This window comes from Telopea speciosissima, chromosome 7 (assembly GCF_018873765.1).
Source record: "Telopea speciosissima isolate NSW1024214 ecotype Mountain lineage chromosome 7, Tspe_v1, whole genome shotgun sequence".
NCBI classification, from domain to species: domain Eukaryota; kingdom Viridiplantae; phylum Streptophyta; class Magnoliopsida; order Proteales; family Proteaceae; genus Telopea; species Telopea speciosissima.
In genome coordinates, this window is record NC_057922.1 from 34,217,393 (window position 1) to 34,223,392 (window position 6,000).

Sequence of the window (6,000 nt, forward strand, 5' to 3'; positions counted from 1 at the left end):
GCATATGTGATCCGCTCTCAATCCATGTCTTTTAGTTGTCTAAGTTCATTTCCCTTGTCTCTAGAACCTATCGAATCTTCAAGAACCCTCAAGATCATTAGCTACTTGATTTTTTATTAGAGGCAATTTCTTAGAGCTACAAGATAAGCAAAAAAATTACAAAGAATATCTTCGAATCGAATAGATTATGTTCTGGATTATTTGGATTCAGATCATGATACCCTTTGACTGGAAATGGATATAGATGTGAATTGAATTCTAATTTTCGAATATCAATTTACATCATAACGTCATCATTAGTCCCCCTATGTTGGAGATCCATAATGTCCTTCACTGGTCCTAGACATCCATTCAAGTGCAATGTTATTCATATAGATAATAACATGGACAACACATTCACAAAATCTAAAAAGATATGTCAACTCTTAAGGGATGCCTCTCTTCTCATGATTGTGGAACAATGTTTTAAAGTCAGAATCAGATCAGTTGAATCGGCTATGATCGATCCCGACTTTGACTGTTCTGGAGCAACTAATTTAGGGTTATGGGACTGAATCGTTGAGTTTGAGATATGAGGGGTCGATTCTAGGGTTTTTGGGAATGATTCAGTAGGGAGTGACTCGATCACCGATTTGAAGTTTCAAATACTTGTTGTGGAAAGGAGATTTCCCTACAAATTAAATTTGAATAAAATAAAACAAAAATTACCCATGAAATTGCTGATTTTTCCTCCAAAATAAAAATAAAAATTAACACTTGTTAAGGACTGAAGCTTACCTTTGAGCCATCATGGACATGTACTAGTGCTTTCAATATATTGTTCTGAAATTCTCTTCCAAACTCAAGTGATGGGGCCTAGAACCTCTTGATGATATGAGAGAGAGAGAGATATGCTAGGTTGGGAACCAAACACCTCTATTTATGGTGAACTATTTTCCTTTTCCATCATTCTAACCCTAATAGTTTCTTTAAATTTAGAAACAACATGCCTCTTTCTAAAACTGTAACAGAAAGTTGAAAAGACCACAAATTTTCTCCTTAGAATGGCCCATTTCCCACCAATAAAAAAAACACTATGTGTGTCTCATCAAAATGATTAATTGTTAATCCAATCAAACTTAAGTATTTGATCGCAACTTTATATGACACTAATCCACAAGGCCAACTTAGTCAACATTCCATGAAAAAAAAAATTGAAATGTCTTCCCTCTATTCTCAGCTCTCTTTAAATGAAAATTATTTTTATCTGCGAGAACATTATTTGGTTTTTTTTTTTTTGGTGAATATTTAAATTATTTGTTATTTAATAACAAAGAGTGGATTCTATTACGTTGTGTCGTTATTAACTATTTTTAAATTTTACTTCTTGAGTCATGGTTTTTTACTTCTTCCGTGCTCCTTGTTGTTAGTTTGAGTTTTAGCATACCCCATGCATGCTCTTTGCATAGAGGTTAATAAGCCACTTGCCTTACACCATGACTCAACCCCTAATTAGAGTTTGTGTGGTGTGAAGTTGAGCACATCAAGCTAGATTTTTTGGCCTTTAGGGGAACAAAGAATTTTTCATGGAGGTCTTTCTAAACCAACAATGTAACCTAAGCCAAGACGTATAAAGTTTTTAATTTTTTTTCTCTCTCCTCAAAAAATGAATAAAAAAAATTAAATATCAATGGACATAAGATACGTTATTGGTTGAAAATGTGTTTTGTATTATACTATGTTTTTAAGCATACATATTTCTAAAGATTAAAAGAACCTCATATTTTAAACTTAGATTAATTTTTTTATTTATTTATAATTATTGTATCATAATATTTTATGCTACTTCATTTTTTTTTATTTATTTTATCATATTCTTATTTTTATATTTATATAAAAATATTATACCATATCATTTCACATTTTAAATTTTTATGGTAAATTTTCTCAATGCATTTTTCTATCATTGTACAAAATAGTGCCCAAACTTTTCATGCAAGTTATTTTAATTATGTGCCCACATTTGCTACCAATGAGTCAACAACAACCACAAAGTTTATACATTTTTTTTCATCCCTTCCTTTTTAATATTAATGGAAGAGATTCTCAATATAGCTTTGCTTAGGGCTTATTCCTTATGATCATAAGCAGTTTAATTTGAACCACACGAAGGAATGATTAATAAATTTTTTTGTAATCTTTTTTATTTCAATAAATAAGAACCCTATATTTTATGGAACTTAAAATTAATTAAGAAAATAATATGTATGTCTTTATATCTTTATACCCTAGTTAGGAAACAACCCCACCTCTATCTGTCTTAATTACTTCCTGTTATATTATTATCATACTATTATAGGAAAGGGAGTTAATTTGCTTCCAATTATGAGTCCACTTCTTTTGGGATATTTCTATTCCTAAAAAAAAAATAAATGAATTGGAAATGCCTAATTTTCATAATATTTAATATTCAACTATTTAATAAATGAGTTTAAGTTTACTGATTAAATATGATAGTCTTCTATTTCCTAATATTCATTTAATTTCCTAATTAAAAACAAAACTCTCTGTCTCTCTCTCTCTTAAGGAAATTCTCCCTAGTATCTCCAACTCCTAAGGTTTTTATTTTTAAAATCAAATGGTGACCAATTGCTACTTTAATATTCTATTTTTTTTTCTTTCATGGGGACAACTTTCTTGCATGGTCTGTTAGGCTTCGTAAGTGGTCTCAAAATTTGTCATGTGGAAAATCAAATGGGGCACAAATTTTGTGAACAAGTAAACCGGAAGGTCCTCTACTCATGTTGTAAATACCCAACTGAAGTTTCTTGCACGGTCCGTATAGGTTTCGTTTTTACCCAAAAAAAAAAAATATTATATAGGCTTTGTAAGTGGTCTCAAAATTTGATGTGGAAAATAGAGCTTCAAAAAATATGGGATCCTGGGAAAGCACACGCTAACGGTGAGAGTACTATACACTATACATGCATGGGCATTTATGAATTTGAATGGAGTTTGATAAATGGCTAATCCAAACCATCTTCTTTCAATCCAACGGATGCATAGTACATCATATGTCCATATGGCTCAAGTTGTGCATAACAATTTTCCTCTTTATCTTTTATAATAAGCCATTTTCTTAATTAATTACACATTCTTTATCTCTCAATGGTAAGTTAATTTCTTAATCAAGATTTTTTTTTTTTAATCTCTCTCACACTCAAGCTCATATTAAGGAACTACTTCATTATATCTTTCTTTGTGTATTCGTAATAACATTTCATAATATTGTTTAGATTTTAAATTTCTATGTGGTACAGATTTTATAGTTTTATTATTAAACCCTTTTTTATATCAAGAATTTAAGTTCATAAAGTTTAATTTTGAATTCTTATTTATATAAAAATTAAAAATTATATACTACTTTAATTTATAATATTATTTTGTACATTGAGTCTCCATCGATTTAGACTCAAATCCTCTTAGAATTGGTCAGAATGTGCCGGAAATTAGTTGAACTAGCCTAGACTCAATAACAACCAAACCGATAAAAACCATAGGGGCGATGTTCTCTGTCTGAAAGTGCACTGGGGCGTAGGCTGCGCCCACACACATGGGGTAGGACGTGGCAGTCATTTCGGCCATTTAAGAGGGGGGCGGTCATTTCGCCCACTCCCCATATGTCTGGGCGTATCCTACGCCCCCAATGCAGAGAACATTTCTCCAAAACCATATAACTGGGGACTGAGGCTACGCCGACAAACATACATACACACACACTCTCTCTCTTTGCCCGACAAATTATTAACAAAACCGTCGTGTACACCCCTGATTGGTGAATTCTCCAAGCCACCAGCTTGCAGAACCCTCTCCCGCCTCCCATATGAAATTGTTCAAAAAATTGTTGTCAATTGTAAGATTAGAAGTCAATTTGTGGTGGGTTAGAAAATTTAACACAGGTTTGAATCGTATTTAACATGTTTTTAATTCAGACTATGAATTAAAAATATTGTAAACTGGAAAAGGTCTAACCTAACACATATGATATGTTTTTGTTTAATGCTGTCTCCAAAACCCTTACCTTCTCTTGAATTTTGATGTGAAGTGTATTTTAGTCATATTATAAAGGGCAAGAGAAAGCTAATCGTATTGTGTACAAGTATTGATTTAAATGTGATTTTCAATTTTGTTGGGGATTAAACGGTCTTTTCTTGCACTCTCATTGGTCATCACGTACGTGCAGGCTCTAGAGGCCTAGTTGCCCTTAGAATAAATATAAAATTTAATTTTGAAATATAAAACACCTTATTATGCAATTTGCAAATATTTATGATCTTGATGCAAGGATTCAAATTGATTTTACCAAATCTAGCAATAAATAAAAATAAGTAGGAAAAAAAGAGAAATTTGAACACCAGAAAAACAAAAAAGATCTTCAAGTTTACCATTTTTTTAACTCATATTTGTTTTGATCGGTTAATTGAACACTATAAGTCCCCCAAACTTAGTCAAATGGTGAAGATTAAGGTCCTTTTTTTTTTGTTTTTTAAAGTTAGATTATTTCCTTCAACTCATGTTGTAGAGAAAAATCAAATTTCAAAACTTTTGCATCTCATCCACGGTTTTTGTTTTTCAGATTCAAAAGGAGGCATATATATGAAGTATATCTTACTGGTATCGGACCGTAGCAGTCCCGTATCAATTGATACAATTATTTAAAAAAAAAAAGTATCGTATTGATAGCTATTGATATCGATGCGTACAATCCATACGACACAAAACCTACTCCATCGATGCTTAAAACCTGATTAAAATTATTAAAAAAAAATATTATTAGGGAGAAAGAACACTACCTAGTCACATGCGACACACAACCCCTGTGCCCAGACCATGCAAAATGACCACTGCACCTCCATGAAAAGGCGGAAATCCCTAGGAGCACAGGGGCCATGCATGTGGCATCTTATAGGATGCGTGGTGTTGAAGAAGTGCATCGAATTGCCACTTGGAAGAGTTGCCCAAGCAATCCAATGGTCCGTTTTTTACAAATAATGAAAATTCTACTAACGGGTAGGATCAATGTCATCTATCACCTGATCCAAAAAGAAAAAAACAAATGTCATGTATCATCTTTTTTTTTTTTTTTTGATAAAACAGAAAAAATTATATATTAAGGAGATGGCAAGTTCATACAATGTTCAAAGACACAAGGTACATTAGTCCGGGTAGTATGTTTAGCTAGTGATATTAGGCAGGTTAATAAGGTAGAGTGTGTCAACTGCTTGAAAGAGACATCTTTGGTTCAATCCAAAATCTGCAAGAAATATTTTAAGACTTCAAAAGGCCAAGGAGAATGGGATGGAGTTGGAAGAAGTCCAGGTAGTGCCGTGTTGGAGCACCAAACTTCTTTCAGCTTCAAACCTCTCAACGCAGCACAGTCTAAACCGTTGAGGATTCCAGTCAGCTCTGGTTCCAATTCATGATTGTTTTTAATCTGTCCTGCAGTCAACAAAATGAATTTGCCATCTAGCAAAATGCCAAATGCCTACCATATTAATCAGTAATACTTTATATTTGCCTTATTAAAAATTATTATGATATTTAATCTAGGGTAAGAATTCTCTGTGGGGGAGCATGGCCCCTGAGTGTGGTGTGGCATCAATAGGAATATAAGATGGTCATTAGCACCTTTTATGGGGGGTGGAGTGGTCATTTCACCCCTCTTTTTGTCTGAGTGTAGGGTGTAGGGTGCACACTCCCCCACAAAGAACTTTGTCCCTTTAAGCTAACATGATTTAGGGAAAAAGAAAGTTAATAGGTTTTGTGGCCCTGTGCCAATGCGGAGGGGCCAATGGAAGCACACACACATGCCTCCAACAAGGGTAGGCCCATGGGGGTGGGGTGTTCTATGTTCATTTCACCCTCTTGGTATCTAGACGGAGGGGCTACATGTCCTGGCAGTGAACCCTGACCCTATGATATAATAGGGAGACGGTTCTCTGAGCAAACAATATAGGGAAA